Raw genomic sequence first — 12,942 nt, 5'->3', positions numbered from 1 at the left:
GTGAGGCACTTTCTGACCCACCTCACATTTTTCAGTTACACTTTTTAGTTACATTTTGTTAGCCCATTGGGAGACCATTGGCTGATGGGCTTGTGACCTGCACTGGGTGGTTAATGAGTTTTTAATAATAACTAACTCATCCGGGTGGACTAGATAAGCAAGCATAGTCTCACCAAAGAGTTAAATGTGATATTAATTTGGCAAAATTGTTAAAACCTATCATGTGTTTCTTATAACCAGGTCTTTCTGCTTTTTGAAGTATGTGAGTGGAGGGCGTCCAGGTTATAATTACCCTCTTATGCTCCTTATTTAATAAATGATTATTGATCTTCTCAGTAATGCCCAGGTACAGGAGTAAGGGCCAGATATACCAAATTCTTATTATGCATTTCCCATATAGCAATTCCATAGGATTTAGGAAATGCAAACTGGTATGTACAAAATTTATGATTTCCTAATAAGGATTCCTACAATCTGGGAATCTTTATTAGGAAATCGCAAATAAAAAATGCTATTGCATTCCCACCTAATGGCCAAATAGGAAATGGTTTGAATTTCCTAAACTGCGATTTCGTAATAGCAAATTGCAATTTAGGAAATCCACACCCAAGGGTGCTTCTGGGTTTATTACCTCCCCCCCCCCCCCGGAGGCATCCCAAAATTCGTTGTGCACATGTGAGTGCTCATACGCCGTAGTGGCATATGTACGCTTCATGTCACATTAAAAAAATGCCTTTTTCAATTTAACACTGGGTTACCATCGACTTTGAGTCGATGGTAAATGCATTTTAGAGGCATGTGTGCTGTAGATACACATGCTTTGCATATTCCTGCGATCTAGTGAGGGTCCGGATGTTTGCAAGTTGTTTTTCTTCGAAGAAGTATTTTCCAGTCATGAGGTAAGGTGACTCCTCCTTTCGGTGATAATAAGCATGGGCATCAACTCCATTGTTAGATTGTTTACTTTCCGACATCGGATTTGGACATGTGTTTCAGCTCTCCGATTTGAAACCGTTAATCGGGATTTCTTCGGTGCACAATTCACTCTACCCTCATCGGTATTGTTTATGATCGCGTCTCCACCTTTTTGTGTCGAAATCTAAGAAAAGTTTATCTATATTATCGAAAAACTCTAACTGTGGCCTTTGGACCTACCTCTTTCCTCGTCTTCTACTTCAAGAACCAGTTTCCAGCCTTCCGCTGATGGAACCAATGCCATTTTAATTCTGTAACCTCTGTCTCTTCCCGGAACATAAAGAGGAGGACTGCGACGCGTGTCGGTCATTCCATTCCCAAAAGACTCTGGGGGACCGTCGGCTCGACGGAGAGACATGCCGCAACAGAGTATCCAAGACACTCCTAATATCTTCGGTGAGGACATTGAGCAGGAAGAAATGGCAGCTGAGGATTCTGAATTGGAGATTGAACTCTAGTCCCAAGACATTCCGGCTGAACAGAGTGAAGTATGAAAGCCACTTTGCCCACTAAACCTACTCCAACAAAACAAAAGGCTATTGGGCTACCACTGCCAACAGACCATGGTCAACACCTAGACTGATTCAAACGCCCCGCCTTCCGGGTCGGCACCTAAACAGCAAGTCAAGCCTTCCGGCTTGGGCCCGAGCTGACATGATACCCCTCCGGTACCGAAACAACATCTCGGATCAAAAGGGAAAGACCAAAATTCCATCTCGACACCGAAAATTTCAGTGCTGAAACAAAAAGACGCTCCCTTGCAGTCACCGGAGCCGATTTTGGAGGAAAAGCTGGATCCTAAACAAAAGAAGATTCACATAAATCCTAATGCTGTACACATAACAGCTAAACCAGAAATACCTTTAGAAAGGAAAGTGGAGACGTAATACAGATTCCTTCTCAAAAACAAAAAGGACATAGCTATTAGCTCTATTCATATTCACCAAACCCCTCCACCTTCTTCACCAATACCCATAATACCAGATACAAATCCTTTACATATTACAACATCAGGTTCTCCTAACACAAATCCAGATATGGAAGAGGATGATGGCAATTATAATCAGCCATCACCAGATCCATGGGATGGCTATACTATAGATCCACTAAGATATAGACCCTGATCTATATGCAGCAAAACATTCCCCTACTGATGATAATACTGCATATCAGGAATTAATTGCTAGGGCAGTTAATTACCATGGAGTGCCTTTACATAAGGATGCACTGGAAGAAGATTTCCTATTTGAAACCTTAGGAAGCCCACACAAAACAACACAAATGTTGCCTATGCTTCAAGGTGTTAAGGCACGCCAATGTTATTTTTTAAGACCCAGTTAGACCACGTATACTGACACATAGAATGGACAAGAAAAATAAACCCCCTCCCTCTGACCCATTTTTTATTGGGGGTTTGTTGCCTTTAGATTGCTTAGTGGTGTCTAATGACCGTAAAAGGGCGAATTCACAAACATCAGGGGAGGCTCCACCTCCAGATAAAGAATCCAAACTCATAAATTCATCCGGGAAAAGAGTAGCTGCTCAGTCAGCCAACCATTGGCCTATAGCTAATACACAAGGACTCTTATCCAGATATGACAGAGCTCACTGGTATTAAATGGAAGAATTATTCAACTATCTCCCAGAAGAACACAAAAAGAAGGGGCAGGCAATAGTACAAGAAGGGAAACCTATAATTCCTCAATCAGGTGTGCATTAGATGCCGCAGATACTGCAGCTAGAGGAATCAACACTAGCATTAGGCTTAGGAGACCAGATTGGCTCACAAGTTCTGGTTTCAAACCTGAGGTGAAACAAACCATTCTTAGTGCGCCCTTTGATAAGGAACACCTCTTTGGGCCTCAAATGGATCAGTCCCTAGAAAAAATGAAAAAGGATATAAAAGTAGCAAAATCTATTGAAGCAGTTCAATCTCCTTCTAACAGAGGTTCCTTTTGTCGTTCCTTTTATAGAGGAGGCTCCAAATCTAACACTAACACCCCAGATGCAGCCTCTTCCTTATACAAAACAAAAACACTATCATCCCCCCTCTAGAGGATTCTACAAGGGTGGATATAGAGGAAACAATTTTAAAGGCAGAGGTACACCAACACGTACGTCCCAGTCCTCTAACAAACGGTGACTCACAAGCACTTTCCCCCCTGCCATTTGTCACCTGTCGGGGGAAGATTACAACAGTTTCTTCCCATTTGGTAATCAATAACCGATAGATGGGTTTTGGATAATATCCAACATGGTTATTGCCTGGAGCTTACCAGCAATCCTCCCAATAGTCCACCTCGCATTCACAAACTCTCGCTACAACACCAACAGCTTCTCAAACAAGAAGTAAGAGCTCTTCTAACAATAGGAGCTATAGAACCAGTTCCATTATAACATCATGGGTCAGGAGTTTTCTCACTTTATTTACTAAGTCCCAAAAAGGACGGGTCTCCACGACCAATCTTAGATATCAGACATTTAAACCTATGCATACTGTCAGAGCACTTCCAAATGGCCACCTTTCAACAAGTGCTTACACTTCTGCAATAAGGCGATTTTATGTCCACAGTAGACGTAAAGGGTGCATACTACCACACCTATCCACCCTGCACATCGCAAATGTCTCAGACTTGTGATAGCAGGAAAGCACTATCAGTTCAAAGTATTTCCATCTGGGGTGACTACTGGATCCAGTGTATTCACTAAATGTCTAGCAGTAGTAGCAGCTCATCTCAGAAGACAACAAATTCATGTGTTTCCGTTTCTGGATGATTGTTTCATCAAAGCCAACACACAATGTGTCTACAACACACTCAAGATACCATAAACCTTCTTTATCAATTGGAATTTACAGTCAATGCACAAAAATCCCATCTTCAACCCTCACAACAGCCAACCTATCTGGGAGCAACGCTAAACACTTTCACAACTCTAGCCTTGCCCAATATAGCCAGAATTCACAACTTTCAAACTATAATACCACAGTTTCAAAACAACCAATACCTAACAGTGAGAACTTTCATGCAACTGTTAGAAATTATGGCATCATGCATTGCAATAGTGCCTCACGCAAGATAACACATGCGTCCTCTGCAGGAATGCATAGCACATCAGTTGAATCAATCACAGGGTCAATTCACCAATCTAGTGTTGGTAGACCGCTTCACGCACTCATCTTTCTCTGCAGTGGTGGAACACACACAAGCTAGCAAAAGGGCAGCCGTTCATTAACCTCATTCCACAAGTCGTAGTAAAAGCAGATGCCTCTCTCACAGTTTGGGGTGCCCATCTCCATCATCTACCACTTCAAGGTTTATGGGACACCAAACACAGACGTCTCAACATCAATTATTTGGAGCTTCTAGCAGTACAACTAGCTCTAAAAGCTTTTCAGCCTCACTTAGTAGGGAAAATTGTCCTAGTCCGGATCTGCACTATGACAGCCATTGTACCATGTACAAAAACAGGGGGACACACACTTTTTACAGTTGTCACGCCTCTCTCACAACATATGTCGTTGGGCAATACATCACAAATGTTATCTTCTAGCAGAACACGTTTCAGGCATGCACAACCAATGTGCCTACCTCCTCAGCAGGATGCAGCAAAAAGTACACAATTTGGAACTTCATCCCCAGGTTCTCCTTCCATATTTCCAGAAATGGGGATTCCCACAAATAGACCTCTTTGCCATAACAGAGAACTCAAAATCCCAAAACCTCGCCTCCAGATTCCCACACCATCTACCCAAAGGCAATGCCTTATGGATGAACTGGTCAGGGATATTTGCTGACGCTTTTCCGCCTCTCCCTCTCCTTCCATTTCTAGTTTGGAAACTTAGACAGATATCACTCACACTAATTCTAGTGGCTCCCACATTGGCTCACCAGCCACAGTTCACCACACTACTAGAAATGTTGGTAGTTCCACACCTTGCAGCAGTAGCTGCAAATCTACAAAACTGTCAACATTTATCCTAATTCGAAGTCCCAGTAATTAAGGCTTTTATGGAAGGCCTAAAAAGAATAATACCACCCAGGGTACCACCTGCACCTGTCTGGAACCTCTACATTTGTCTCACAAGGCTTATGGGCCTACCTTTTGAGCCATTATACAATTGTGCACTACAATTCCTTTCATGGAAGGTTGCTTTTCTAATTGCTATCACTTCACTAAGACGTGTTGGTGAACTACAGGCATTAACCTTAGAAGAACCCTTCTTTCAACTGCATAAAGACAGAGTAGTTCTTCGTACAAACCCAAAATGCCTTCCAAAAGTAGTTTCTGCATTTCATATTACCCAATCAGTTGAGTTACCTGTGTTTTTCCCTCAACCTGATTCAAAAGCAGAAAGGGCTCTACACACACTTGATATCAAAAGAGCACTATTATACTAGACTGATCCAACAAAAGATTTTCATAAAACGAAAAACTTTTTGTTGCATTTGCTCCACCTCATAAAGGTAATCCTATCTCTAAATCTGGTATATCTAGATGAATCATTAAATACAAACTTGCTATGTTAAAGCTAAAAGAACTTTAACTATACCTCCTAGAGCACATTCTACACGCACAATAGGAGCATCTATGGCCCTTTAAGGTAACATTCCTACAGCTAACATATGTAATGCAGCTACATGGTCTACACCACACACATTTACTAAACATTATTGTGTGGATTTATTAGCACGTCAACAAGCTAATGTAGGAAAAGCAGTGCTAAAAACACTTTTTCAAACAACTGCAACACCCACTGGTTAGCCACCTCTTTTGCAAAGCATGTGTATCTATAGCACATATGCCTCAAACAGTTTGTTACTTACCCTGTAAGCATCTGTTCTTGGCATGTAGAGCTGTAGATTCACATGTGCCCTCCTTGCTCCCCGGACACCTATTGTTGCTGCATTTCTTATTATACACATTACATACACGTGGCCATCTCTATACTACACTTACTCCATTCCCAACCTCTTGCGAGAAAACAATCTAACAATGGAGTTGATTCCCATGCGCATTATCACCCAAAGGAGGACTCGCCTTACCTCGTGACTGGAAAAAAACTTCTTCAAAGAAAAACTTGCAAACATCCGGACCCAACACTAGATGGCAGGAGTATTAAAAGCATGTGAATCTACAGCTCTACATGTCAAGAGCAGATGCTTACAGGGTAAGTAATATAATCCTTCCAAAATTTCCAATTCACATTTAGGAAATGCCTGGTACATGTGCTTTAGGAATTCCAAATATGTAATCCTCATTTGCGTTTCCTAAATCACAATTTTCAATTTCTACCTGCTGTTTTAAGCCTTTGTACATATGAAAAAGCAGTTTTGCATTTCTTAATGGACCAAAATTGCAATTTGGCCTGTTAAGAAATGCAAAAAGCTTTCGTTCATCTGGCCCCAAATGTCCCAGGGATTGGCACCAGTGGTTCATTAATGCTGATAACTTGAGCGCCCCTTGTGGATGATATAGTGATGTGTAGGCGGTATCTGTGAGGCACTTCTACTTACAATCAGAGGGTCACTGCGAGCAATTTATGAAGCAGAGGTACGGTGATATCATGACCTGACCAAATGCAGGGTCATCTCAAAATTCCAAACTCATTTCTGTACAGAAAGCTGTTCCAATGCTTGCAACACATTCCATACTCGGCCCAGCCCAGTCCGCGTGGGCTGCTGCACAAATAGAGCTGAAGCAGCTAATCTCTTTTTGGCCCAAACTTGTTATGCTAAATATTCTTGGTCTCCCCGCGCTTCTGGCAACTTTTGACATGGTCATCCAATCCATGTTAATTTTCAGACTAAAGAACCTGAAAATCTAGGGTTTTGTCTACTTATGAGTCCTACCATTCCTCACAACACGTGGCGTCTTTCTCCTCTGAAGCTGGCAAACTTCCATGTTGAGTAGTCATGTGTTAAACACAGTTGCCCTTCTTTTGCACCTGCAGAAGATTATTGATCTTATAATAATATTTGGCCTGACCTCCTCCCCATATGCAGACAACAGTCAACGCAAAGAAAATGGGGGAATCGCAATGCAATTTGTGTTCCCACTAGGTTTCGCTCAGCCACCTATGATATTACACCAGTGGACATTATCCTGTACATCGTCCTAACAATAGGTCAATGCGAGGGATAACGTTGAAAGGGAACCAATTAGTATTTTGAACCATGACATAGGGAACCTCCAAGATTGGGATTTTGAGAGAACATATTTCAGGGAAAAGTAAGAAACATAGAAAGAATCCAAATTTTTAGGATTGTACTTAAACAAAACCTAGCTATTGTAGTGTCTCGAGCAGCCTTGAGAACTGCTTGTGTTGGACATGTACTGTGATCAAAAAGAGGATTCTTAGGATCAAAAGAGGTTTCAAGCAATTACTTGATTTATGATTTGGTGAAATTCTAGTGAAGATGATAAAAATTCATATTATGTGATGTTATGTTAAGAGCCCTTATAACACTCAACAGCTACTCCAAGGAGTGTCCCGGCGCAAATCCAAGAGGAGTCCCTGAACTACACCACCCTCAATTACGGAAACAGATAGGTTTTTAAAAGTTTCTTGAAGGCTAACGGATCATGAGTATTGCGCAGTGAAAACAGAAGGGCATTCCAAGCCTGGGCAGCTTTAACAGCCAGGGAGCAGCCACCCATCTTAGATTAACACGAAGTGTATATTTTTGGTGCCTTTTTGTTTCTTTGCTCTATTTCCGTCATCACTCACATTATCTTCAGACCAAAGCACGTGCAATCCCCTGTGACCTACAGCCTAAACTGTCCGCATTTGCTCAGCTTTATGATAATTAGGACTCACCTGAAAACTAAACCCATGAAAACTGCAATTGTCATGTATGGCAACTCAGAAGCCCTTATTCTGGCCCTCAAGTCCAGACCCAAGCCCTCTGCAGCCATTGCTGTATAGAATGCAAGAGTCATCCGTTGCGCCCTATCTCCGGAGCCACCAGGAACTATGCAGACAAAGCCTCTTTCATGCACGTCTAGGCACTTCATAGTTACCCACAAGTTTTGCTTACTAACAATGCATTCAGGTGGTTATTTTTTGGTTCTTTTACTCCTGAATGGGTCCAAGGATTACATCTTGGGCCTCCTAGCCTCTCTCGCCTGAAAAGACTAGACCGTTTAAAATGCAGTGGCCACACCTGGGGTTCAGGGAGTAAATTTTGAATGTGGAAAGCCATTATTCCATCACAAACCCTTCAATTTTCAAAATCACAGGCTTTGCGAGAATAAACAGTTTTTTTCTGGTTATTAAACCCATTTTACGAGTTCAAAAATTCTTTAAAATGCAACTGTATTTGGGTTTCAGTTACCAACAACGGGGGGTGGAAAGTGGTATTCATCTTCCCCTTTGTGATTGAAGTCAGGAGCTCTCAAACAGTAGGCAGATTTTTCTCTAATGGAAACCTCTTTTTCTTTTTTTTTCTTTTCTTTTTTTTTTAAAGCGCCACCAGTTTCTTTATGAAACACTTGCTACTTTAGAAAATGTTTCCACCTTGCAAATGCGAGAAGGTGGGGCAGGAAAACTTTCTTTGATAGCTTTATTTCGGTCGATGACCATAAAAGCACAAATAAAATATGTACATACAAGATAAAAGATAAATAATTATGCATACAAGATAAAAAGTTATTAAACAGAAGTTATCAAAGATGAAATGATACACAATTGTTGTACACCATTATTAAGAGCAATCAGATTTTACAGTCAGTTAATCAGGGCACACCTCCTACGCCACATGCCATATAAGAAACGGGAAACAGTAAACACAATAAGTGGTGAAGTATCATAACGTAATATCCTGCATGCTTGCGCACATTGTTTTAGGCCCAAATTTCTTCACAGTGGCACAATCCAAGATCTACGTATTTCCTTATAGGCGGGACAAAAAAATAAAATATGGGCAAGGTCTTCTTTAGATTCGCTGCAACCAGGGCAAACCCCCTCACCTCTCCCAGCCCATTTGCAGGTCAGTTCCCCAATTGGGAGGCAACCATACCTTAACTGGATATATAGCTTTTTTGCCATAGAGGGCTGGATCAAATCTAAGAACTCCTCCCTACTGGGTGCCAATTTCACTTGTAGAAAGTCTGTAGTCAACCTGCCCATGGACTGTGAACGGTATAACAGAGCTAGGTTGTGCTGTCTAAATAGGGCTAAAAGCGTTACAACAAACAAATGATGGACGGAATGCTGACAATGCAGACATTCTCCCCCAGTCAAGAGATCTGGGTTAAATCCATCGTTCTTTTGCCCACTACGCCACCCCAGTTTAGACATGGCCATATGCAAATCAGTCTTGACCCTGTGCCTCATGGGAACAGTCCAGCCCGAACTGCCAAGCCATGTCTTCCCTGGACCGGAATCAAGCATCCTAGGACCGGTTTCTGGCTATCAGCCGTCATCAGCCAGGATAGCTTGACTCCAGTGGCGCAGTGAGCACGGGTCCCACGTCTGGGAATACCCATCCCACTTAGGGCGAAAAGCGTTACAACAAACAAATGATGGACGGAATGCTGACAATGCAGACATTCTCCCCCAGTCAAGAGATCTGGGTTAAATCCATCGTTCTTTTGCCCACTACGCCACCCCAGTTTAGACATGGCCATATGCAAATCAGTCTTGACCCTGTGCCTCATGGGAACAGTCCAGCCCGAACTGCCAAGCCATGTCTTCCCTGGACCAGAATCAAGCATCCTAGGACCGGTTTCTGGCTATCAGCCGTCATCAGCCAGGATAGCTTGACTCCAGTGGCGCAGTGAGCACGGGTCCCACGTCTGGGAATAACCATCCCACTTAGGGCGAAAAGCGTTACAACAAACAAATGATGGACGGAATGCTGACAATGCAGACATTCTCCCCCAGTCAAGAGATCTGGGTTAAATCCATCGTTCTTTTGCCCACTACGCCACCCCAGTTTAGACATGGCCATATGCAAATCAGTCTTGACCCTGTGCCTCATGGGAACAGTCCAGCCCGAGTGGGAAGGGTATGCTCAGACGTGAGTCCCTTGCTCTCCATGCCACTGGAATCAAGCTATCCTGGCTGACGAGGGCTGAAAGCCCGAAACCGGTCCTAGGATGCTTGTTTCCAGTCCAGGGAGGACCTGGCTTGGCAGTTCGGGCTGGACTGTTCCCATGGGGCACAGGGTCAAGACTGATTTGCATATGGCTGGGTTCAAACTGGAATGGCATGGTGAGCAAAAAAACGATGGATTTAGGCCCAGATCTCTGTACTGGGGTGAATGTATGACATTGTTCTGCATTCTGTCCATCAATTGTTGTTTGTGCATTTGTCACCCCGAGTGGGAAGGGTATGCTCAGACGTGAGTCCCTTGCTCTCCATGCCACTGGAATCAAGCTATCCTGGCTGACGAGGGCTGAAAGCCCGAAACCGGTCCTAGGATGCTTGTTTCCAGTCCAGGGAGGACCTGGCTTGGCAGTTCGGGCTGGACTGTTCCCATTGGGCACAGGGTCAAGACTGATTTGCATATGACTGGGTTCAAACTGGAATGGCATGGTGAGCAAAAAAACGATGGATTTAGGCCCAGATCTCTGTACTGGGGTGAATGTATGACATTGTTCTGCATTCTGTCCATCAATTGTTGTTTGTGCATTTGTCACCCCGAGTGGGAAGGGTATGCTCAGACGTGAGTCCCTTGCTCTCCATGCCACTGGAATCAAGCTATCCTGCTGACGAGGGCTGAAAGCCCGAAACCGGTCCTAGGATGCTTGTTTCCAGTCCAGGGAGGACCTGGCTTGGCAGTTCGGGCTGGACTGTTCCCATGGGGCACAGGGTCAAGACTGATTTGCATATGGCTGGGTTCAAACTGGAATGGCATGGTGAGCAAAAAAACGATGGATTTAGGCCCAGATCTCTGTACTGGGGTGAATGTATGACATTGTTCTGCATTCTGTCCATCAATTGTTGTTTGTGCATTTGTCACCCCGAGTGGGAAGGGTATGCTCAGACGTGAGTCCCTTGCTCTCCATGCCACTGGAATCATGCTATCCTGGCTGACGAGGGCTGAAAGCCCGAAACCGGTCCTAGGATGCTTGTTTCCAGTCCAGGGAGGACCTGGCTTGGCAGTTCGGGCTGGACTGTTCCCATGGGGCACAGGGTCAAGACTGATTTGCATGTGGCTGGGTTCAAACTGGAATGGCATGGTGAGCAAAAAAACGATGGATTTAGGCCCAGATCTCTGTACTGGGGTGAATGTATGACATTGTTCTGCATTCTGTCCATCAATTGTTGTTTGTGCATTTGTCACCCCGAGTGGGAAGGGTATGCTCAGACGTGAGTCCCTTGCTCTCCATGCCACTGGAATCAAGCTATCCTGGCTGACGAGGGCTGAAAGCCCGAAACCGGTCCTAGGATGCTTGTTTCCAGTCCAGGGAGGACCTGGCTTGGCAGTTCGGGCTGGACTGTTCCCATGGGGCACAGGGTCAAGACTGATTTGCATATGGCTGGGTTCAAACTGGAATGGTGAGCAAAAAAACGATGGATTTAGGCCCAGATCTCTGTACTGGGGTGAATGTATGACATTGTTCTGCATTCTGTCCATCAATTGTTGTTTGTGCATTTGTCACCCCGAGTGGGAAGGGTATGCTCAGACGTGAGTCCCTTGCTTTCCATGCCACTGGAATCAAGCTATCCTGGCTGACGAGGGCTGAAAGCCCGAAACCGGTCCTAGGATGCTTGTTTCCAGTCCAGGGAGGACCTGGCTTGGCAGTTCGGGCTGGACTGTTCCCATGGGGCACAGGGTCAAGACTGATTTGCATATGGCTGGGTTCAAACTGGAATGGCATGGTGAGCAAAAAAACGATGGATTTAGGCCCAGATCTCTGTACTGGGGTGAATGTATGACATTGTTCTGCATTCTGTCCATCAATTGTTGTGTGTGCATTTGTCACCCCGAGTGGGAAGGGTATGCTCAGACGTGAGTCCCTTGCTCTCCATGCCACTGGAATCAAGCTATCCTGGCTGACGAGGGCTGAAAGCCCGAAACTGGTCCTAGGATGCTTGTTTCCAGTCCAGGGAGGACCTGGCTTGGCAGTTCGGGCTGGACTGTTCCCATGGGGCACAGGGTCAAGACTGATTTGCATATGGCTGGGTTCAAACTGGAATGGCATGGTGAGCAAAAAAACGATGGATTTAGGCCCAGATCTCTGTACTGGGGTGAATGTATGACATTGTTCTGCATTCTGTCCATCAATTGTTGTTTGTGCATTTGTCACCCCGAGTGGGAAGGGTATGCTCAGACGTGAGTCCCTTGCTCTCCATGCCACTGGAATCAAGCTATCCTGGCTGACGAGGGCTGAAAGCCCGAAACCGGTCCTAGGATGCTTGTTTCCAGTCCAGGGAGGACCTGGCTTGGCAGTTCGGGCTGGACTGTTCCCATGGGGCACAGGGTCAAGACTGATTTGCATATGGCTGGGTTCAAACTGGAATGGCATGGTGAGCAAAAAAACGATGGATTTAGGCACAGATCTCTGTACTGGGGTGAATGTATGACATTGTTCTGCATTCTGTCCATCAATTGTTGTTTGTGCATTTGTCACCCCGAGTGGGAAGGGTATGCTCAGACGTGAGTCCCTTGCTCTCCATGCCACTGGAATCAAGCTATCCTGGCTGACGAGGGCTGAAAGCCCGAAACCGGTCCTAGGATGCTTGTTTCCAGTCCAGGGAGGACCTGGCTTGGCAGTTCGGGCTGGACTGTTCCCATGGGGCACAGGGTCAAGACTGATTTGCATATGGCTGGGTTCAAACTGGAATGGCATGGTGAGCAAAAAAACGATGGATTTAGGCCCAGATCTCTGTACTGGGGTGAATGTATGACATTGTTCTGCATTCTGTCCATCAATTGTTGTTTGTGCATTTGTCACCCCGAGTGGGAAGGGTATGCTCAGACGTGAGTCCCTTGCTCTCCATGCCACTGGAATCAA

General features: G+C 44.6%; 1 protein-coding gene across 1 annotated transcript in view; it reads left to right on the top strand.

The window, feature by feature from the left end:
- LOC146782630 (transmembrane protein 272-like) overlaps positions 1–12,942 on the top strand; it is a 182,621-nt gene that overhangs the window by 54,841 nt on the left and 114,838 nt on the right. The window lies entirely within an intron of this gene.

The sequence above is a fragment of the Triturus cristatus genome, chromosome 12, assembly GCF_964204655.1.
Source record: "Triturus cristatus chromosome 12, aTriCri1.1, whole genome shotgun sequence".
In the NCBI taxonomy this organism is placed as follows: domain Eukaryota; kingdom Metazoa; phylum Chordata; class Amphibia; order Caudata; family Salamandridae; genus Triturus; species Triturus cristatus.
Note: the sequence above shows the minus strand (reverse complement) of the source record. Positions and strands in the feature narration are given on the sequence as shown.